Genomic DNA, 24,974 nt, shown 5'->3' on the forward strand with positions numbered 1-24,974 from the left:
ATTGTTCACAATATGGAAAACTGCTGCAGCTCAAATAACATCGAAGGCAACAAAGACAACATTATTGCAACGTTTGTCCATTTCCATTTTATTTTCTTTATTGTCTTGAACTCGAACTGCAACTCTGTTCAACTATCCATACTATCCTACTGAAGATGATTTTGGGGACTCTGTGCTGTGGTGCATGACAATTTTCTTCGGCCACAAATCCTGGCTGCGCTTTGAACACCAAAAATCTGCTGTGGTAAGAAAATTTGATGGTAGCATTGAAATTTGGTTCGTAACTACTTTATTTCTCCTCATGCCGTGCCCCACCTGACGTTTTCTTTTTGACTCCAGGAAAGATGCTGTTTTCCCTTCCTTTGAGTCAACTACAAAAGCGTCAACAACAACGACGACGTCGTTGATGATGACAGGAGAAAACTAATCTTAAAAGCGTTTAAAAGGTTAAAAACAGTTTTTCAGTTGTTGGTGACGATGTTATCGTTGTTGTTGTTGGTTTTGTTTGCTGTCACTGCTGCTGTTGTTGTTGCCCGTTTAAAAACACCAAAACAACTGCATCAAAAACCCTTAAAATTTGACTTGTTTGACCTTTTCGTTTATAAAGCCTTTAACTTCTTAAGTTCATGTTTGACTTTTCCCGCTCTCTCTCTCCGTCTCCAGGAAAATTGTTGGCTTTTGTTCAACGCCATTCTTCTTTTTTTGGTTTCGCGTTGACTTTTTTGCTGTCGTCTTTTCGTTTGTGGCTGGCAGATAAGTTTCTGGGGACGGAGGGCCATCTTAAAAATGAAAATTGTCAAAATAAAGTTGGCGGTTAAGAAATTTCATTAAAATTCAATCTTTTGAAACGCTTTAGGTTGATGAAATATATTTTCTGGTTAAATTTCATTAAAATAAATGGGTTACAGGCACTTTAAGGTGGTGTAAATGGGGTGATAAAAAAAGTTTTGAAACAATTTTTTTTTACTTTTACGTTTTATAAGGTAACGTTTCCTAGTTAAAGTTCGGTAAAAAACTTCTTTTCTTTACAACATCTTAAGATTTTCTTCGACTGATAGCGTATAAAAATCAGTAGAGCAAGTGTCGAGGAGTTTAAGGTCAAAAATTAACACTGCTATTTTATTTTTAGACTCGATCGAAATTTTTATATCCTCCACCATGTGAAGTTATGAACGTTATATGCGGGCTCTATCTTTTTGAACATATCTTTCGAGGAGTTAATCTTATCCAAATATCAAATATTAGATATTCTTTGTGCAAAGATTTAGAGTTGATTTGGTTGGTTTAGAGAGGAATAAATCTACCCACAGGAGCCCGAAATGCCAAATTGCAGCTGATTTGGTTCGAAATTATGGGCAAAAATCTCCAAAATAATGAAAATCTGGAAGTAGTGTTATATGGGGGACGTATCAAGAAAAAATTTGAAGTACTCTACACTTGATCATGAAGGTTATATAAATTTGAGTCAAGTTTGGGGATTTTCAGTATTTATACCCTCAGCCATATTTGTGTATATCATTTGATACGGCCAAAACGTACGTCATCGAAATAACGGTTTTTGAGCCTGGGTCTCTTTGGGCCAAATTCATTTTAGGACATTTGGAGCCGTCTGTCTGGCTGGCTGGTGCGCACGATAACCCTCGAAGGGAGTATTCGATTAGGTGCAAACTTGGTACGTCGTAAATTTATTGAGAAACTTAAATCAGGTTCGATATTTGCAATATCGGTCCACTTCTTCCCATACCTCCCCCACAAAAGGTCGAAGTTTTCATAGAAAATAATTTATCTACTAAAGCATGAAAAGGATCATCTAATTTATTTCAAACTGCAAATCCCAATATTAGTATTAGTGATAAGCCTGGTACGAATATGGACAATATCGGTCTGCTCCATCAAGTACCTCCCCCACAAAGGGTCAACATTTGGAATAATTTTAATTTTAATAAAATGTGAAACACGAGACCGATTGTCTCAAATTTTACAGATCGCCATATTTTCATCAACGCAAGATCAGGTATGAATAAGAAATATATACAACCACTCCTTCTGGTACCTCCTCCATTACAGTTCAACATTTTCAATAATTATATCGCATGAAATGCGAAATAAGCAAGAGAAGGGATACTTCGATTCTGTTCAAGCTTTGAAATCCCAATATCTTTGTCAGTGCTAGATCAGATGTGAAATATGGACAATATCGTGCCACTCCGTCAAGTACTTCCCCCACCAAGGGACGGAATTTGGAATCATTATAACTCTTATAAGATGGAAACTAATGCCACGATTGCCTTTAAATTTCCTACACTCCAACATTTTTGTCATCACAAGATTTGGTCCACTCTTTCTGGTACCTCCCCCATAACGGGTCAACATTTTAAATAATTATGTATTTCATAAAATGCGAAATTACATTTGCCAAATGTTATCGAAATCGGCTAAGATTTGGATATAACTCCCGTATACAGGGTGAGATAAAAAACTGCAACAAAGTCAAACGCCATAATTTTTGTATTTTTACGATGGCGCTGAGTACACGGCCGATTAATACGTGCGGAGAGCCACCATCGGCTGTTATGGCGGCCCACACCATCACCATGGCCGGCGCTTGAGTTCTGGTGGCCAAGCGAAGGTGTACATTTTCAGCTGACCTCTTTGGCAAGTAAACAGAATCATTTGTTTGTTTACAAACCGCTGGACAACGAATGTTTTCTCATCGGAGAAAACCAAATTAGGCAGTTCACCACTTTCGGCCAAGCGAAGCAACTCTTTAGCTCTTTTGAGTCTATTTTCTGTTGCGGTGTAAGTTCTTGAACTCTTTGGAATTTCAATGGATTTACTCCGAGCTCATTTTTCAATATTTGCCGAATGGAGTATGGCGATATGTTCAGCTCACGAGTCATTTGTTGGTCTTTGCGACGCGGGTTTCGATCAAGTTGCTTCTATACTTTTCGAACCACTTCTGCTGATGCAAATATAAAGAAATCACACTATTCTCTGGAAAATGTTGTGGAAAATTTTCACTAAAACGCTTGCAAACAATATAGTGAGCTGGAATAATTTTAACAGCTGTCGGACGAGTGGCTTAGAAATGACAGCAGTCTGGAATTGGTTGCAGTTTTTTATCTCCACCCTGTAGACAATTCTCTTTCAGGGGGTAAAGTATTAGAAGGAACTCCTTGTGTGGATTTTCAAACAATTCCATTGAAAAATTTGGCTACAATCATCAAAATACCGAATATCAGGTGGTACGGTTTATGGGGGCTATACGATATCGAATACCGATATAGTCCATCTTCGAACTTGACATGCCTGCATACAAAAGACTTATCTGTGGAAATGTTTAGCTTCCTATCTTAATTTATTCTGACACTAGACGGTGACACTCTAATGCGGTGTCAGAAGCCATTGAACTGGGCCCGGATTAACGGCGACGTGCAGAACATCTGCCCAGCATGTGGCACAGGCCCACATGACACGCTGCACCTTTTTCGCTGCCCAGCCAAGCCTACTCACCTAACTCCAGTCTCATTATGGACACAACCCATACAGGTTGCATCCTTTTTGAGATTGGACTTAGAGGCAGAACCTGATTGAATTGAGTCAGAAAATGGAAACCGAACGAACACAGATGTATGAGCTGCTACAACAACAAACGGATAGGCGGACTTACAGGCGGAGGGTTCAATCATCTTAGAATTTTACGCTGATCAATATACTACGATTGCAATTGATGGACGGACGGACGGGCAGGGCTAAATCGTATTTTACGTTGATACTGTGTATGGTGAAGGTTATAAAAATACATTTTTAAGGACCTCCGGACAAAAAATCCTGGATTTTCTTCAAACCTATTTTACGGACTTTCTGGCTAAAGTACAAATCATATATTTTGATTGCATACTGTTCATAAAAATATATGTAAAAAAGTCATAGGCTAAGGATATATATATTTGTTGGCAACTGGGCTGAAAGCTTGTAGCCTGTTTTGGAAAAACTTTTCTCTATCTTTCCACATTTTTCCAAATCTCTCATGATTTGAGATCTCTTGACTTCCAACTAACATTTGCATCTATAATTACTTTATTATTTATGTTTTACAAATATTTATGTAGCAACACAAATACACATGTAAAACTAAAATTTTTTCCAAAGCCACAAAAGTTAATCTCGGAATGTCCTAAACAAATAATATAAATTGAAGTTGTTGTTGTTGGCAGTTAGTACTCCAGCCATTCTCTTGCTTATTGTTTTGGGAAATTTTTATGTATTTTTAAACACAAAAACATGCACTCGAAACATATATTCATAACTATTTGTTTTGAAAAAAAAAATAAACCCCCATGGTATGGCATTTTAGGCTATAGCACTCTGTCCGCATCGAAGAAAGGAGGACCTCAAATCTCCAGTAGAAAGTTGACTAAACAAGTTGTTACCACTTCTTCGTCGGATTGAAGTTGGAGTTGTTGTTGTTGATGCCAACAGTTGCTTTTGGTTTTGGACAACAGTATTAGGCACTGTTAACACTCTGCCCCACAGAGGCCCATTCCCGGTCACTCATTCAGTCCATGGAGTCAAGCAAGCAACCATCCAAACAACCGACCAGTTAGCTAGCTATCCAGCTAGTCAACACAACAAGCTGGCCATATAAACTGCAGAAAAATACTTTTTAAAAAGTTCTTCTTTTCCCGTAGAGTTTTTATTTTTTTTTTTTCTATTTTTTTGGGGGGATAAAACTAATGCAATTGTGGTCTAACGATCGGACCGGAGTGGATAAACTCCCAATGTTGTCGTTGTTGTTGTTGCTGCTAATGTTTGGACAACAAGAGCTTGGCCAGTCAGCCGGCCAGCCATCCAGCAAAAAGCAAAAATCTTCTTCTGTTCCGGGCTTATCTGTCTTTCAGTTTGTATATCGGGTAAATTATGAATTTAGTTTAGTTTTCTATCCACTGAGCTGGACGTTTTTTCCCCCGTAGCTTGTCTCAGTGTGTCTGTATGTGTGTGTGCGGTTTTCTGGCCGAAAAGTTATCTCCATTTATTAGATTCGTTTTTTCGTTTTATTTCAAGAACTTCTTGTTGTTTTTTTGCCGTAGTAGCAAAATAGAAAGGAATTAAAAGTATCGAAATGAAAGATTTAAAAATTTAGAGTTCTTTCACTTGAAATTAGAATACTGATTGTGTTGAAAATAAAATTAGACAAGAATCAAGGAATTATAAAATATCTCCACATATAAGGGACCAGGAACAACTGAGGAACTTGAAGTTAAGAGGGGCGATATTTAAAATAGAAAAAATTGCATTTTTTCTAAATGGAAAATATTTCAAGCAACTTGTTGTAAAAATTCCGACAGACAAAAATTCTATGAATAACTACCTCGGTATGCATGTTCATTGAATGGACTCTTCTAAATAGTGGACTCACATTGCTAATAATTGTTCTACCCAAAATGTCACAATTTGGCGAAAGATATGTCAAAAACGAAAAATATTTGAAATAGGAGACTATACCAAAAAAAGTATCATTCGGTTTAGCCATTCCGTATCTGACCAAAATCTGATATAAAAAAATAACAACGTACCAGATTTGAACAATATTGACTAATGAATTCACTTTATATTAAATGTTGAAATATGCGTGAGGTAGAAGATATGGTGGATCGAAGTATTTAATTTCATCAAATGCTGATTAAACAAGCTAAGAGTATCAGTCGGCTTTGCCGACAAATTGATACCCTCAGCCTTTATCCGTTTATTAAAATATATTTTAAGATGTTTTTATACCCTCCACCATAGTATGGAGGGTATATTAAGTTTTATTTATTTATTTTTTTTTTTTTTTTTTGAAAATTGCCAAATTTGTACCGAACGGTGGAAGGTATTCAAAGTTCGGCCCGGCCGAACTTACAGCTTTTTTACTTGTTTTTTTTTTATTATTCAAAATTTTTACCCTTTATAAGAGAGCTACCGATGGCGTAGAACAATATTGTCCACTTCGGTTATGACCTTAGTCTGATATATTCATTGGAAGTGACAGCTTTGAATAATGTGTATATACTTTTTGAAAATGTTCAACTTTTTTGGTAAATATCCAGAAAGAGTGGTCAACATACAGGGTTGTCTATATTCGACGGACCCATCTGGCAACGCCATAACTTTTGACAGAGATGTCACATCGCTTAATGACATACCGCGTTTGAAGCGTCAGTCCAAGCTGATTTTTACCATGAACCAATACACGCCACGCGAGCGCTCTGAAATAGTTGAAATTTACATTCAACAGAAGAAGTCAATTGTGAAAACTCAACGTGCTTTTAAAACATTAAAAAATGTGAGAAGTGCGCCTTCTAAGAACACCATTAAGCGTTTATACGAAAAATCTCCGACTGGTAAGGCTCTTTCTAATCCGAAGAGGCCATATAAAAGTCGACCAAGGCGATCGGCCGAGAATATCGCTGCCGTACGAGCCAGTGTTGAGAGGTCCCCAAGAACATCCCAAAAACGCCGTTCTCAGCAGTTGGGCATGGCTCTGTCCACTTTACAACGAATTATTTGCATTGATTTGCATTTGTTCCCGTACAAAATTCAATTGGCGCAAAGAATGTTGCCTGCGGACAAGCCTCGTCGATTGGAATGGGCCATGGGTCCGTCGAATGTGGGCAACCCTGTACAACTTGCAATATCTAAATACTTCTCTGAAACAGAAATCTGATATGAATATGCAATTAATCAGAATTTATGATTTCGTATGAAATTGGATACAAATGTTCGATTTCCTCTCAAATTTTTCACATACCAATATTTTTATCTGTATTAGATGAAGTATAACATGTAAAAAAACATTAAGTTCGGCCGGCCTAAACTTTTAATATCCTCCACCTTAGGGTAAAGGAAACATTAGAAGAAATGTGGCAAAAACCATTAAAATGCCGAACCTCGGGAGTTACCGTTATATGGGGCCTATACCAAATCCTGGATCTAAATATGCAATGTTTCGCCAAAGGAGCTAGAACCCATTATAACCTACAAATACCAATTTTCAGACAAATCCGTGAAAAAACGTGGCAAAAATCATCAAACTACCGAATATCGGGAGGTACCGTTATATGGGGCTATACCAAAACGTGGACCTATACATACAATGTTTCGCCACACGAACTGGGACCCATTATGATCTACAACTACCAATTTTTAGACATATCAGTGAAGAAATGTGTCAAAAATCATCAAAATAACCGAATATCGGGAGGTACCGTTATATGGGGGCTAAACCAAATCGTGGACCCAATGTTTCGCAATGTTTCCCACCGGAGCTGGAACCCATTATGACCAACAAATACCTATTTTTAGACAAATCCGTGAAAAAATGTGGCAAAAATAATCAAAATACCGAATATCGGGAGGTACCGTTGTATGGGGGCTATACCAAAACGTGGAACGATATATCTCATTTTCAATACCAATCATCCTAGACACAATAAAAATTGCTCTGCTAAATTTTGGCGCTCTACTTCAAATAATGTGGGCTGTATCGTGATTTCAACAGACAGACAGACGGACAGATAGACAGACTGACATCGTTAAATCGACTTAGAATTTTATGCTGATTATGAATATATATACTTTATGGGGTCTACGACGAATATTTAAGGATGTTACAAACGGAATGACAATGTTAATATACCCTCCTTTAATATGGTCACCCATATTTCCATATTTTCCAAAAATTTATCCATATCTCATAGGGAGACATGTAGGGAGTATTCGAAATAGGCCAAATCTGGCACGTTGTAATATTTATATCAGCCTTAGGTCACATACGAATTGGACAATATTAGACAATATTGGCCAACTGCTTCAGAACCTCCCCCATACAGGGTCAACAGTTTGAAAAATCATAACTCAAGGCTGGGGGTATACATCTGTTGACAAACCCGACTGATACTTTTTAACTTGTTTTTTAATACATTTTAGTATTTTCCGTGCCCTTTTATTACGGCCTACGAACCAAGACTGGCCCTAGTGCAAAATTTCTAGCTTCAGCCGTTTTGTATTGGCATTGATCAGTTAGTCAATTATTTCATAAATAACTGACTGATTTGGAATTAACACCGAGATGAAACGGCTGAGAGAGAGAGAGAATTCGGAGAAACTGCTAAATTTGTCGAAAATAAAAATGTGTTTTATGACCCAAAATTGTTCATATTTTTCTATGGTTCATATTAATTATACAGATATCTATTGTTCAGAAACTTTCAATGAAATTCAATCTTGTACAATTCTTCCCTTGACACTTTCCCCAACAAAAAAAAATGAAGTTTACGGGGAGATTTCGACTTGGATAGGAAACATGATAAATTCGTAGCAACAAATGTTAACACACAAATTTCATGAGTGATATACAAAGTTCGAATGTATGTTTCTAAGAAATGACGAAATCTAGATATATGGTTTCTTCTGAGATTTATAGTGAAATTTTGTGCAAATTATTTGTCCTTTTGACACCTTTTGCCGAAAACGAAATTTTATGTAAATTTCAGGAAAGTCCATAGAAAATATTGGTAAAAAAAAATTATGAAATATTTTCGGTTAATTTTTTGGCAACATTGATGCAAATATTTTCTTGATAAAAAATGGAAATATAGATTTCTTTCTGTTGGTGACTTATAGTAGAATTTTATAAAGAATATTTTTGTCTTTGAAGTCATCCTTCTAAAATGTTGTTCAGTTGGAGAATTTTACCTTTCCTGAAAACAAAAATCTCAATTTCAAAACCCTTATTCAAAACTGTTTGGTCGAACATACCAAATTTTTTCCACATCTTGGTCTCCTTTAAAAAAAATTCTGACAATCCAAAAATGTACGCCACCAACAGGCTGCTAGGCTTTCAGACATTCAGCTAGGGAGCAAAAAATATTGGAAGGTAAAGCCAGTCGATGGTGTTTTACAACTACGAGATGTATGAGACAAACATCGAATATGTTGTTGGCTTGTCATTTCATTGGTGCCTGTGACTGTCATTGCTGCCGTTGCTGCTGTCAATGGTGTTGCAAGTTGAAAACCGAAATAAAAATAAAACTAAAAAAAAAAAAAAAACAGAGAAATAAAACACAAATTTATGTTAAAGCTTGGCGGCAGCAAGGCATGTGGAGTTGCTCCATAGTACCGGTGTTGCTGGGCCTCTGAGTGCCATGGAGTACATTGTTCCATTTTCTCCCGAGTTTCAGTAGAAAAAAATGCAAAAAAAAAACAACCACATCTTTGACAAAGGAATGGAGAGGTATGAAGGGAAGATATTTCTATACTGGTAGCTGTCATAGACCCACAATGAATGCGCCTGGCAGACACTCAGCATCCTAACTCCTTATGGCTTTGCCATGATGGTTTTGTTTCGTTTCTTCCAAGTTTTCCCATTTTTATGTTGTGTTCACATTTGAAATTGGTAGCTTAGTACCCAACAATGTTGGGTGAGTGTCTGTTTCGGTGGGTTCTCTCCTCTATCTCCGAGTACCTTGGAGGAGGTATAGTTTGAAAAATTTATTTTATTTGCAGCAATTGGAAATGTCAAATTCAACGCTACTGCAGAGCTTATCGATTGAATGGAAAGAATCCCAGGCATTGAACATATTTTGTCGGCTGTGAGGAATTGGAGTAGGGAGAGGAGAGGGGATTAAAAGTTGAACATTTCAATGGCTGGGGTATCCAGACATAAAAGAAAATTATGATATTTTTGCCAAGAAATAATGTTATTATGCCTTTAAATAATGTCTAAAAGCTGTTGGCAAACAACAACAGCAGCAGCAACAACAACAACCACACTACTACAACTACTACTAAAGCAAAAAAAAAAAGTTTTATTGGCCATCAAGCGGGCCCCCATCCCAAACTGGGAGATATTTGCCATTGGAGTGCTATGTTTTCTCCTATGTCCGGCAGAGTGTATGGAGGCTGGTTTATGGCCATGTGAATGTCTTCTTGTGGTTATTTTGACTCTTAAAGTCTTTATTAGCCATCCCATTTATTTGTTATGCTCAGCAATGCAGGTAAAAATGTGTTCCGTTTTATGTTTTTCTGCTTTATTTTTTTTTTCCTGTCCTGGAGGTCTGCCATTTCAATGTTGTTGGCTGAAATTTTATGATTCCTTTTCATTGCAGCAAAAAAACTTAGTAAAGTTATTTGCATATAAAATAACTGATATTAACAAATAAATAACTCGCTGGTCATGTGTATTAGCAACATTGCAGAATTAGCATATTTTTTATAAGTTGAGTATTTACAAATTGTTGTAAATAACATGAGGTTCGAACATACTGGCTGGGAGGTTTAAGCAAGGCATTGAAGGTGCTATGTTGAGTCTTTCAAGCAATTATGTAGATTTTCAAACAAAAACATAGATTTTTTGGTATGACTCATACTTGTTGCAAGTTCGACATAATCTCTACAATACGTAATTTTTTTTTTAAATTTTATTGAATGAAGGCAAAAAATGTCGGAAATAGCATCAAATTTTAGAATAAGTTTAGATTTGTTCAAATTGGTCACCTTCGGCACGAATCATGGCCTTCAAACGGTCAATGAAACCGTCACAAGCTGTCCGAATGTTGCTCTGCGGTATTTTGTCCCATTCCCGGCGATGCGGTTGCTTGAGGTGATCGACACCTAGGTATTTCTTTTCGACACTTTGGAATTTTTTCCAACGGTTTGGTATCCGTAGATTTTGGTGGTCGATGTGTGCTGGAAATGAAGCTAGGAACCACATTTTGTAACCATTCTTGTGTTGCACGCGCTGAGTGCGATGGCGCTGAGTCCTGTTGGAATGTCCAAGGTCTGCGGCCAAAATGTTTGCGTGCCCAAGGCTTTAATACACCCTCCAGAATATTTTCGCGATAATATTCGGCATTTATTCTGATACCACGGTCGATTAAAACGAGCGGAGAGCGACCATCGGCTGTTATGGCGGCCCACATCAACACCATGACCGCCGCTTGAATTCTAGTGCCCAACCGAAGGTGGACATTTTCAGCTGACCTCTTTGGCAAGTAAACGCGATCATTTTGTTTGTTTACAAACTGTTGAACAACGAATGTTTTCCCATCGGAGAAAACCAAATTTGGCCAAGCGAAGCAACTCTTTAGCTCTTATGAGTTTATTCTCTTTCTGTTGCGGTGTAAGTTCTTGCACTTTTTGGAATTTCAATGGCTTTACCCCGAGCTCATTTTTCAATAATTGCCGAATAGAATATTCCGATATGTTCAGTTCACGAGCCATTCTTCGGCCACTGCGACGGGTGTTTCCATCAAGTGGCTTCTTTACTTTTCGAACCATTTCTGCTGAAGTTGCAGTTTTCTTCCGCCCACTTTCTTGACGTCGAGCTACGCTACCAGTATCACGGTAACGAGCGACGATACGAAGCACAAAAGATTTTTTCACATTTAAATGCTGGAGTGCTCTAACGATAGCCACTTGTGGTTTTGCCAGCCAAATATAAAGAAATAATACTATCACGCTTGAACTACATCACGAATAACTTTTTTTCTGGAAAATTCTCACCAAAATGGTTTTGTACGCTTGTAAACAATATAATGAGCTGTCGCTGGAATAATTTTGACAGCTGTCGGACGAGTGGCTTAGATATGACTGCAGTTGTTGAAGCTGGTTGTAGTTTTTTCATCTCGCCCTGTATTTCTTTTACATGTATATTGTACCTCTTTTTCCTATATATCCGATATCGTGACCAACAGAATCACCGTAATGACCAGAAGTGACCTTTTAATGTAATTGTGATTACGCCGGGATACAAAACGTGATTATAAAAATGGATTTAAAAAATCTCCGATTCATATATAGTAAGGAAGTCCTTGACAAATATATATGCAAAATCCGCGATTCCTGTTCTAGAACTTAAAAAAACTAAATCTACTATTTTTGGTCTAAAAAGCCTTGACAATAATTTTTAAAAAATACATATTTTCACCAGGGAGCCTTTTAAAAAATTAACCTGGTCAAAGTTGGACAAACATATAAAGTTTTCCAAAAAATTGAGCTAAAACGTATACCACATCTTAATGCGAGATTCCAACTTTATCTTAAATCTGTTTTCAGAGCAAACCTGCAAAATCCTAATAGCGTACATAATCTAGTAGATATATTGGGAGTTTCTATCTGGGGAAAAATTCAGAATTCCACCTTTTTATAGTTTTGACCATTTTTATTGGAAGTACCAGAAAGGAATTCATTAAATGGAGGATGAGGAATCAAGGTCCAATTTACACTTGATCTCATATTGAAACAAGTAAAAAAGCTGTAAGTTCGACCGGGCCGAACTTTGAATACCTTCCAAATTTGGTAATTTTCAAAGAAAAAAAAAATAATAAATAAATAAAATCCGTTAAAAATTCTGTTAAAATCCGTTAAAAATACTGAATGTAGCCGTATATTAGGGTCGTGGATCTGCATAGGCAATTTTTGTCATTAGCTATTATAATATTCCGAAGCGAAACTGTTTATAATTTAGCTAAAATAATCAAAATTCTGAACATAGGGAGGTACCATGGGAGTTATAAACCGTGGACCTGCACAGACAATTTTCTGTCATAGGATGTAGTATCTAGTACGAACTTCAAATACGAACTTTGAAACAATTCCGGTAAATAATGTCGCTAAAATCATCAAAACACTGAATATCGGGAGGTACCGTTATATGGGGACCATACCAAAAGTCCGGCAGACATAATATACATTTGAGTAAAATTTTATCAATCTACTTCAATTCGTTCGGAAGCTAGAGTGATTTCCACAGACGTACAGACGGATAGACGGACAGACGGACGGACATCGCTAAATCGATATAGAATTTTATCCTGATCAAGAATATATATACATTGTGGGGTCTAAAATGTATATTTCGAGGTGTTACAAACGGAATGACAAGAATAATATACCCTCCATACTATGGTGGAGGGTATAAAAACAAATTTTGAATCTACTATTCTGATAGTCCCTGACAATAATTTTCAAATTCTTTTTTTCTCCAGCGAGCCTTTAAAATTAACCTGGTCAGTGTTGGAAGAGCATATAAAGATGTGCAAAAATTGAGCTAAATATTAAATCTGACTTCTGAGCAAAGCTGCAAATCCTAATAGCGTACATACTCTAGTAGATATATTGAGAGTTTCGAATTGCGGAGAAAAAAGGAGTTCCACCCTTCATAACTTTCAAAAATGTTTGACCATTTATATTGGAGGTACCAGAAAGGAATTCATTAAATGGAGGTACATGAATCAGATCACCAATTTGCACTTTATCTCATATTGGAAAAATATCTGGATGTACGACGTTTTAAAATCAGCGACCAATTTTACATATGAATATGATTATTCAAATTGTATCCCTTTGTGAGGGAGGTACAAGCAGGAGTTTATTAATTTAGGGAAGTGAGTACCTGGGCTAATCACAATATTTAGGTAGGACTTAGATAAGATGTGCATTCCCTAAAAGTGGAAAATCAATACAAGATTATTTCTATGTATTTGTATGTGTTTAAGTAAGTTTGAAAATGGTATGTATCGAAAAACTCCCCTGAAGCTGCCGTCGATACCCAAATACGGTCGAAATGGTCTCAAATGTGCCAAAACATTTTCTATTAAATCATTCGTAAATAAAAACCAGTAAAGAAAGTCTTAAAGTTTTAATTTATTTAAGCTTTATGATACCCTACTCCATTTTGCTCATTTAGAAGAGCTCCGCATAACAATTAAAAGTTTTTATGGGAGAATTCAATCATACACGCTATGATTATAATTATAATTTAAAGTTCAAAGGACAAAATATGCCGAAGCATTTGTATCTTTTAAATTCGGACTTTTATTGCCCATTTTGTGCAAAATTAATTTGAAATCGGATAAAAATATATATGGGAGCTATATCCAAATCGGAACCGATCTCGATAAAATTTAGCAAAGGTATTTCTGAGCTGTATTTGATATATTTCCCTGAATATCGTTGTTACGGAGTGCATTTTACGGTTGTGAGTAACAAATCGGATGAACAGTATATATGTGAGCTATAGCTATATCTGAACCGATCTTCACCAAATTTGACATACTAGATTCTAGACTCAATTCGGTCGTAAGTGCCAAATTTCATCCGATTTGGGTAAATATTAGACGTTTGGTGCACAATCAAAGTTAAAACGGACGAAGTTATATATGGGAGCTATATCCAAATCTGAACCGATCTCGACAAAATTTAGCAAACGTATTTCTGAGCTGTATTTAATATATTTCTTCAAAAATTGTTGTTACAGAGTGCATATTACGGCTGCGGAGGAAAAAATAACAAATCGGATGAACAATATATTAATGGGAGCTATAGCTATATCTGAACCGATTTCGATCACATTTGGCATACTTATTTTCAGGCCTAATTTGGTTGTATGTGTAAAATTCCATATATTCGGGCTTATATTACACGTTTGGTGCACAATAAAAGGCAAATCGGACGAAGATATATATGGGAGCTATATCTAAATTTTTACCGATTATCTCCAATTTCAATAGAGTTCGTCCTTGGGCCAAACAAATGATTTGTGCAAAATTTCATCTGGATAGGGCAATAAATGCGAATTGTAATTTGTTTAAAAAAACATGGACAGACGGACAGGCGGACGGAAGGACATGCATAAATCGACTCAGAATGTGATTCTATGCAGATCATCAAAAGGAACTATGGGTATATCTCGCTTCCTTCTCCATGTTACAAACAAATGCACAAAGACATAATACCCTGACCTCCTTGTGGTGTAGGGTATAATTAAAACCCATGTATTTCCCTATCAAATATTTCATTTTTAAGCTTCTCAGCAAAAAAAAACATCCTTATCTCCCATTTTCCAAAACTAAATCAGAGCCATAACCACCAAAACAAGCAAAAAACACAAAAAATCTGCAAACGGTAAAAACCTATCACTTAGAACATTTATCGGGAATTTATTTCCTCCTGAAAAAAAAGTTGGAAAGCAAAGTTCCGCATCATGATAATCATCGTGTGTGCGCAAATAACAACGATGCTCTCTGGTCATTTCATGTTGCAACATCTGCTGCCGCTTAAGAAGTTTTTTGTCTTTCCTACAACGCACAGCTACAACGTCTGCCGTGCATTTGTGCAACAGATATGTTTCACATTCATGTGTGTGGTTTTTGTTTTTCTCCTCTGTTGGCCAGTGAAACTTCTGGCTGCTGCTACGAATCTGCCTTTCCACAAGCATTTCATCATTGATGGAAACTGGTTTAGTTCCTCCTCATGGCATGTCTCCCCGAAAAAACGAAATGAAACGAAGAACAGAAATAGTTGAATGCAGGATGCGGAATGTTGTATCGTCTTGTTGCTGTTGCGGTAAAATCCATTAAAATTGTGCCATTTTTGCTGCAGGGTCTCTGCTGGTCTTTTTTTTTTTGGTGTCGTTGCTTTATTTTGGTTCGCTCCATCATCTTCTGTGTGTTTCCAATGTCCCCCCTTTCCAAGCTCCCCCCAGTGCAAAACTCGCATCTATGCCGTACTTGTATTTTGGAGCAACAACATCGGCAGTACCGTTCAATGCTCCTCTTGTTAGCCAAAGTTTGTGTCATCTTTCGAGAGTGTTGACTTGCTCTAGATTTTTTGTTGATTCTATTTTGGTGGGGGGAATTGTTGTTGTTGTTGTCAACGTTTTTGTCGTTGTTGCTCCTAGCATGGCTTCAACTTTTATTTCCAATGGACGAAAGCAGCGAAAGAAATTTCTTAGCAAACGAAGTTTGCATGCCTGGCTTTCAAGGGGAGCGTATGAAATAATGCCACCAGGTAGGTGGATGGAAAAAATTCATGGATATACATCTATCGGATACATATATTTTTGGTAAATAATGAAGATATTGTATCTATGTTATCCAAATAATGTGAATAATGTATCTGCGATATTCAAATGGTTTAGATATTATATCTATGTCATGTAAATATTATATCGAAATGATGATCGCATATTGAAACTACGATATCTATATTTCATAGATATTGTATCTAAGATATTCAAACATCGATATTCGCTGTTCATATAACGTAGGTATTGTATCTACAATATTCACATAATGTAAAAATTGTATCTACGTAGGTTAGGTTAGGTTAAAGGACGCGCAGCTGCATTTAGCAACTGCTCCACTCGGAGACCTATAGGTCCATTGTGTTCATCCTAGGAAAGAGTTAGAGCGAAAGATAGAGAAAGTATAAGAATTGACAGTAGGAAGTAGATAGTACGTAGTCTACGGCTGAGTTTGCCGTGTCGTCTTTAGCCACTTGAACCTTCTGGCTAATTGAAGGATCACTGCAGGGTCCGTGGTAGAAAAAGAGGACAGATCACGTGACACTAGTTCTCCCACTAGTTTATGTCTCACGTTAATGAGCGCTGGGCAGTGGCAGAGCAAGTGTTCGATTGTCTCAATTTCTTCTTCATCTTGACAGATCCTGCAGTAATCAATATCATCGCTGTCCCATTTTGAGGTCATAGCCCTCACCTTACAGTGACCTGTGATGATGCCCACCACAAGTTTTAAATCTGGTTTAGACAATGACATCAGCGATCTTGTTCTCTTCTCTGAGAGCACAGGCCAGATTCTTTTGGAGATGGTACATCCCGTTTCATCCAGCCATTTTTGTTGTGTCTTTTCCTGGTAGTGTTTGCGAACGATCTGTAGGAAGTGGCACAGTGGTGGTTTGACCGAATTATCTATTTCTATTGTAGTTGATTCGGATCCTAGCCTGGCCAATTCATCTGCAGTTTCGTTACCTGTGATATTGTAATGGCCGGGAACCCAACAAAGCTTGATTGACAACCTAGAGTGTTCCAAGGCTTCCCTGCAGCTTAAAACAGCCCTAGACTTGATAGTAAAGGAATTTAGTGCTTTCAGTGCCGCCTGACTATCGACATATATAGTCACCGGACTTCCGACCTCTATGTTCCTCGTGACTAGCAGGTCTGTGGCCTTTTTGACCGCCAGGATTTCTGCCTGAAAAACGCTACAGTTGTTTCTGAGCTTGTAGGATTCACGGATATTAAGGGTGTCACAGAAGACACCTGCTCCCGTACCGCATTCCATCTTTGAGCCGTCGGTATATACAGATATGCCGCGGAAAGGTGGGCTGTTTTGGGACCAGACTTCTCTGTCAGGTATGTGTATTTCAGGTGGGCAGAAGCTTAATCGTGGTGAAATATAATCACTTGCATAGGCTATCTCTCCCACAGTCCTTACACGCCTTAGAATCGTAGAGTGACCAAATGGTTGGCTACGCCATTCACCTAATTCCCTGAGCCGAAGAGCACACCTGAATGCCAGTTCCTCTACATGTATGGCCAGCGGGCTTAAACCCAGTAGAGTATCTAGCGCAGCTTGAGGTATCTACGTATCTACGTCGTTTGAATAGCGTAGATACAATATCTACGTTATTTGAATAACATAGATACAATATTTAGATTATTTAAATGTCATAGATACAATATCTACAATATTTGAATAACATAGATGCAATATCTACGTTATTTAAATAACTTAAATATTGTATCTAAGTTATTCAAATATTGAAGATATTGTATCTGTTTAAGTTAGAATTGCAAATTGCCAAACGATCCAGAGAGCCTACGTTCGCTTAGTACGGACCGTAGAGAGATGCATTCTTGGGCTAAAAGGTTGCCTGCTACTTCCCCTTGGAGCCTACGTTCGCTTGGCTCGGACCGTAGGGAGAAAGCCTTCCTAGTCTGAAGATTTTCCCTACAACTCTCCTTGGGGCCTACGTTCGCACAGCTCGGACCGTAGGCAGCTTTTCCAAGTCATTTCTCTACAACTCTCTCTGGGTACTCTCTCAGCCCGTGTTGCTGTTAGAGATTTCCTGGAAGCATCGGTGCTTCCAGCCACCTCGATGCATTGCGACTTGGCATTCATAGTAACTCTCTTGCTAGCTACGGAGCTAACCGCATAAAAAAGGTAATCTGTCAACTCGGGTTGACAAACTCTCACAACAATAAACGGTCATTTATATTATATTAATACTAATCCCCCTTGGTTTTATTTATCTTTTTATTTCTATACGGTCACGATTTGTATGCCTGAGAGAACATCAACGTCTCATACGGAGAGAAACATTTGGTCCAATCGAGCCGGATTTCTCATCAGTGCCTTTCCCTTTGCTTTCTCCAGGCATTACGTACGGAAAATCATCCCCCCGCATCCTCATACAGTCCACACAACATACATAAAACCATCATCTTCATCAATTATCAACAAAATAACAGGTACGTGAAATCATTTTCTAAAAGTGAGCGAAAAGGAAAAAATAGAATAAACGAAAGGAAAAAAGTCGCGAGTGCATATTCGGAACATAATTGTATTAAACACATATGTGCTGGTCGTCCATCTATCACCCTAATCTCGGCATTAACGGCAATATACGTATTTGGTTAGCATTGTGTTTCCTTTTTATAATACCCATGCATTGAAGTCCCTTCCAAGAAGTGTTAACAATTTAATATTTGTTAAAGTTTGAATTCGGACAGACATACTTCTCTATAAGCATCATTTATTGTCGTTTAAAAAAAAAAAAAAAAAAAAAAAAAAAAAAAAGAGCATTGGTTTATGCAGTAGTGAATTTGCCTTTCGTTTTGATCATTCACTTACAGCATACCTACTTCGCCAAACGATCTAGTTGTTTGTTGTTATTGTTATGCCTATTCGCCGTCTCTCATTGCATTGAAAAAAAATAACAATAACAACATATCGATATTCCAACCACTGGTCGCATACCGAAAAAAAAACTATTTGGTTGTTCGCTCCGTTGTTGTGAGAGCTTGCACTTACTTCTTTATTTTTTCTAACAACAACACACTCAGTTGTTGCTGCTCTGCCGCTTGACCGCTTTCTTATGCACCACCACAGGCACGTTGACTACGCTGTCGACGTCGCTTGTGTTTTATTTCGTTTTGTCTGCTTTCGTTATTTCGCTGCACAGTGGGTCGCAGGTGAAAAATTCATAATTTATTTTTAATAAATTTATTAAAACAGAAAATTGGCGTATTTTCTCAAATTAATTAATTTTTTGCTACCAACGGGTTTTTGGATGTTGTGCACGCTACAACCAGCCACATATGTACAAATAAATATTTTTTGTCGGCTAAGAATAGTTTTGATTTATTTGTATAAAAATATTTATTTGGGTTCTTTTTGCAAATATTATTATCTGTTTTTCATTGAACTTCAGTTTTATTTTCTTGCGTACCCTACATTCGGTCATATACGCCAAAAATAACAAAATTGTTTATTTCTCTTGGAAAATTGAACGAGATTTTCAGATTGTTTTTATATTTTCTTACATTAAATATCAGCTGTGTAGTATTTCTCGGAATTTTACTTTTTCTCTAAACGCACACCCTACGGACAGCCCCACTGAAATTTTGAAAATATAATAGGTGAAATTATTTTTTTGCAGATTTCAAGCATAATTTCGTAGGAAATCAATATTTTTAGAGATTTTACCTATCTAGTGCTCGTTGTTTGCCTTTAACTTGATAAATCGTAGATCTTATTGAGTATATATTTTTTCCGCTGCAATTTTAAGTATTTTTCTGGTTTCTTATTCACCATGCCATTTACCCCATTGGACATGTTTATTAGAGCTTCGGATGCTCTCATTAAATTTGATGCACATTTCAATTTGGTGCGCGATGAGGATATAGATGAGTTTGAACTAGAGGTTCGCGGCGCTGAAATCGAGAAATTGTGGGCTAAAGTTCAGGAAATGTTTGATAAATGCCTGGACTATTTGATGTCATCGGTAGATTCACAAAATGAGGATATCGATTCAGTAGACAGTAAATATGAGGTTTCGCATCAGACATATATTAAATGTCTTTCGGCCATTAAGCGGAGACTTACCAAATATCGGAAACTCCCATCGTCACCTTCTAATTCTATCTTAAATGGTTCTATTGTGTCATTAATTGAAACTTCGGAAAACGCAGTTCCCAATTTAAGTTCGTCGTCCCGAACATCTAAGGATATGGGAACGCAGGTCGATACAATTGCTTCTGAAGTTGATTCAATGAAAAGTGCTAGAAACAACGTCTCGGGTTGGTTTCCTTCGGATAATGTTCACTCTCTTACCCTTCCTCCGTGCGATATTGAGGTTTTCAAAGGAGATTTTCTTTCATGGCCGACTTTCCGGGATTTGTTTACTACGGTTTTCATAAACAATGCCCGCTTAAGTGATATAGAGAAACTTTGCCATTTAGTGCAAAAAACATCCGGGGAAGCTAGGGAAATCGTAAACAAATTTCCTCTTACTCACCGAAGTTTCACTTTAGCTTGGACCGCTTTAAAAAACACATATGACAATAAACGAGTCATTGTAAATAGTCATCTGAAGATTTTATTTGACCTTCCCGCTGTAGATCGAGAATCTAGTTCCAATTTAAAAATAATTCAACGGGGCATAAACACTTGTTTGTCGGCTATGGCAGTTTATGATATTCCAACGGATCAATGGGATCCTATTTTAGTCTTTTTGTGCATTCAACGTTTGCCTAGGTTAACGGTCACCTTGTGGGAGCAAAGTATACGGGATAAATCAGCAATATCTTTGTGGTCAGATTTAGATGCATTTTTGACAGAGAGAATTCAGACTCTTGATTGTTTACGGGACATTAAGGGACCTGATTCACATACCAGATCTAATCAGGCCAGGGTTCAGCCTCACTTCACTAGCGCTTCGGTGATTGTTCACGCCAAATCCACTTCGGAATTCTTTTGTTCCCTCTGCCCTAGACAAAACCATTCTCTTCGGTCATGTCCTAAATTCCGAATATTGTCGATAGAAAAGAAATTGTCTGTTGTCAAAACACAGGGATGTTGTTGGAACTGTCTGTCTCGGGGACATTCAGTTAAAGAGTGCAAAAGTTCTAATCGGTGTAGTATTTGCAAAGGCACTCATCATTCGTTAATACATAGACAAAGCAGTGATACTCGGGTATCAAATAGCTCATCCTCGCCCTCGTTTGCCCTATCAAATCCTAACGTCGCATCCACTTCTACTGGTTCTAATCCCACTACCACCAATACGCAAGTTTTTCACACATCGCAGAATAGGAATGTCTTGCTAGGTACGGCTATGGTCAATATCCTTCATCAGGGTGCCTCTTATCCAGTTCGGGCTCTAATTGATCCTGGATCTGAGGCGTCCTTCATTACTGATCGCATTCAAAAGCAACTTCGGTTACCAGTACGTACGGTAGATGCTACGGTTTCGGGTGTTAACGGTTCCGTTTCTGCCACAGTAAGGAAAAATTGTTCGATTTGCCTTGGTTCTAACCACATTCCTTCTGTTAAGCTTGAGACCGTCGCTTTCATTCTCCCTCAGATTTCGGAAAACTTGCCTTCATTTGCTGTTCGGTCTAATCTTTTTGATCAATTGCCCAAGCTACCATTAGCTGATCCTCACCTCTTTGACAGTCGTCCGGTAGATTTGTTGATAGGTGCTGATTTGTATCCCCAGATAGTGTTAGAGGGAGCTCATCAAAAGGTTCTAGGGTCACTTGTAGCTCAAAATACGGTATTCGGTTGGATCTTAACGGGCCCATTGTTAACAAAACATATGCAAGTTTTTAGTTCTAGGCTGCATTTCGAAAAAAAGGAAAATCTTTTAGGCGATTCAATATTGTCTCCTCCGATTAAAAGATTTCGCAGAGGTTCAGCTGTACCTCAATCGTTTTGTAATAGAAAACGGGAAGAAAACTCACAAAATTTGGCTTGGAGGCTAGATCGAGTTGTTAAGGTTCACCCCGGCGGTAATGGAATGGTTCGGCTAATTAACGTAAAGACATCACAAGGGCCAATAACAAAGCGCGTCGTTCTCGCCAATTAAATTATGCTACTTTCTCTTGGGTTTCTTATTTATGTCACAATATACGGTTCGGATGGATTATTTTAAACTCATGCACTCGTTATCAATTTACAAATGAATTAATAAACAAAATATGAAATACGCTCACTAGAAACTGATCTCACGTCTTCTTACTATTAAGTTACTTTGATTAAGTTCATAACTTGTTGATTCCATTTAATTTATGGTCAAAGGGATCTCGGGATCCGTCGAATTACATTGCTTGCTACCATAAATTAAATGGCCAATACGAATTATATTGATTCCACGCAATTTGGTACAAACGATAATAATTAATATAGCAAACTAATTTATATTTATAATTATTGTAACATTGTCCAATGTTTCAAGGTGGGCGGCAATGTTTAAGTTAGAATTGCAAATTGCCAAACGATCCAGAGAGCCTACGTTCGCTTAGTACGGACCGTAGAGAGATGCATTCTTGGGCTAAAAGGTTGCCTGCTACTTCCCCTTGGAGCCTACGTTCGCTTGGCTCGGACCGTAGGGAGAAAGCCTTCCTAGTCTGAAGATTTTCCCTACAACTCTCCTTGGGGCCTACGTTCGCACAGCTCGGACCGTAGGCAGCTTTTCCAAGTCATTTCTCTACAACTCTCTCTGGGTACTCTCTCAGCCCGTGTTGCTGTTAGAGATTTCCTGGAAGCATCGGTGCTTCCAGCCACCTCGATGCATTGCGACTTGGCATTCATAGTAACTCTCTTGCTAGCTACGGAGCTAACCGCATAAAAAAGGTAATCTGTCAACTCGGGTTGACAAACTCTCACAACAATAAACGGTCATTTATATTATATTAATACTAATCCCCCTTGGTTTTTTTTATCTTTTTATTTCTATACGGTCACGGTTTGTATGCCTGAGAGAACATCAACGTCTCATACGGAGAGAAACAGTATCTATGACATTTAAATAATGTAGATATTGTATCTACGTTATTTAAATAACGTAGATATTGCATCTATGTTATTCAAATATTGTAGATATTGTATCTATGACATTTAAATAATCTAAATATTGTATCTATGTTATTCAAATAACGTAGATATTGTATCTACGCTATTCAAACGACGTAGATATTGTATCTACGTTATTAAATAACGTAGATATTGTATCTATGTTATTCAAATATTGTAGATATTGTATCTATGACATTAAAATAATGTAAATATTGTATCTATGTTATTCAAATAACGTAGATATTGTATCTACGCTATTCAAATGACGAAGATATTGTATCTACGTTTTACAAATAACGTAGATATTTTATCTACGTTTTTCAAATAAGGTAGAAATTGTATCTACGTTATTCAAATAATGTAGATATTGTATCTACGTTATTAAAAAACGTAGATATTGTATCAATTTATTCAAATATTAACTTATTCTAAATTTGATGATATTTCCGACATTTTTTGCTTTCATTCAATAAATTAAAAAAAAAAAATGTAAAAATTGTGGCATTTGACTTTATTGCAGTTTTTTTTATCTCAAGTTGAAATTTGAACTTTTAGTATATACATGTCGACAGTAATTTTCTTCAGAACTATTATACCCAGATGTATGGTTTGTTCTGAGATTTATAGTGAAATTTTATGTAGAATATTTCTTATTTTGACACTTATTGTTAAAAATAAAATTTTATGTTACTTTCAGGCATCAACTCGGAAAAAGTCCAAAGAAAAACGGATCAATAAAATTTGGAAATATTTTTTGGTTTTTTTTGACAATGTTGAATGTAATTTCAAATGCAATTTTCTTAAAAACAATAAAACATAGATACATGGTTTATTGTGAGATTTATCGTGAAATTTTGTGTAGAATATTAGTTCTTTTGACACTTTCTGCCAAAAACGAAATTTTGTGTTACTTTCAGGTGTCAACTCGAAAAAGGCCAAAGAAAAATTGATCAAAAAAATTGGAAACATTTCTGTCTTTTCTTTTTGCAGAATTGATGCCATTATTTTTCTGATATACAATGACAATAGAGATATCTTTCTTTGGTGACTTTTAGTGAAATTTTGTGTAGAATATTTCTTCTTTTCACACGTTCTGCCAGAAACTCGAAAAAAGTCCAAAGAAAATTTGATCAAAAAATTCGAAAATATTTTGAGGTTTTTTTGGCAACATACAAATATTTTCCCGACATACAATGAAAATAGAGATTTCGTTTCTTAGGTGACCTATAGTGAAATCTTGGGTAGAATATTTCTTCCTTTGACACTTTCTGCCAGAAACGAAACTGTATGTTACTTTCAGGCGTCAAATCGAAGAGAGCCAAGGAAAAATTGATCAAAAATTGGAATAATTTTTTATTATTTATTTTTTTTGCAGAATTGATGCCAGCATTTTTCTGATATACAATGACAATAAAGATTTCTTTTCTTTGGTGACTTATAGTGAAATTTTGTGTAGATTATTTATTCTTTTGACATTTTCTGCAAGAAACGATATTTTATGTTACTTTCAGGCGTCAACTTGGAAAAAGTCCAAAGAAACATTAATCAAAAAATTCGAAAATATTTTGGGTTTTTTTTGGCAACCTACAAATATTGTCCTGATATACAATGACAATAGAGATTTCTTTTCTTCGGTGACTTATAGTAAAATCTTGGGTAGAATATTTTTTCTTTTGACACTTTCTGCCAGAAACGAAAATGTATGTTACTTTCAGGCGTCAAATCGAAGAAAGCCAAGGAAAAATTGATCAAAAAAATCGAAAATATTTTGAGTTTTTTTTGGCAACATACAAATATTATCCTGATATACAATAAGAATAGAGATTTCTTTTCTTTGGTGACTTATAGTGAAATCTTGGGTAGAATATTTCTTCTTTTGACACTTTGTGCCAAAAACGAAACTGTATGTTACTTTCAGGCGTCAAATCGAAGAAAGCCAAGGAAAAATTGATCAAAAATTTGAATAATTTTTTATTATTTTTTGCAGAATTGATGCCAGCATTTTTCTGATATACAATGACAATAGAGATTCCTTTCCTTTGGTGACTTATAGTG

The 24,974-nt window shown here is 36.8% G+C and overlaps 1 protein-coding gene across 2 annotated transcripts in view; it reads left to right on the top strand.

The window, feature by feature from the left end:
- The window catches only part of LOC101890542 (serine/arginine repetitive matrix protein 2), a 558,864-nt gene that overhangs the window by 266,227 nt on the left and 267,663 nt on the right, over window positions 1-24,974 (top strand). The gene's annotated exons all lie outside the window — the stretch shown is intronic.

The sequence above is a fragment of the Musca domestica genome, unplaced genomic scaffold, assembly GCF_030504385.1.
Source record: "Musca domestica strain aabys unplaced genomic scaffold, Musca_domestica.polishedcontigs.V.1.1 78, whole genome shotgun sequence".
NCBI classification, from domain to species: domain Eukaryota; kingdom Metazoa; phylum Arthropoda; class Insecta; order Diptera; family Muscidae; genus Musca; species Musca domestica.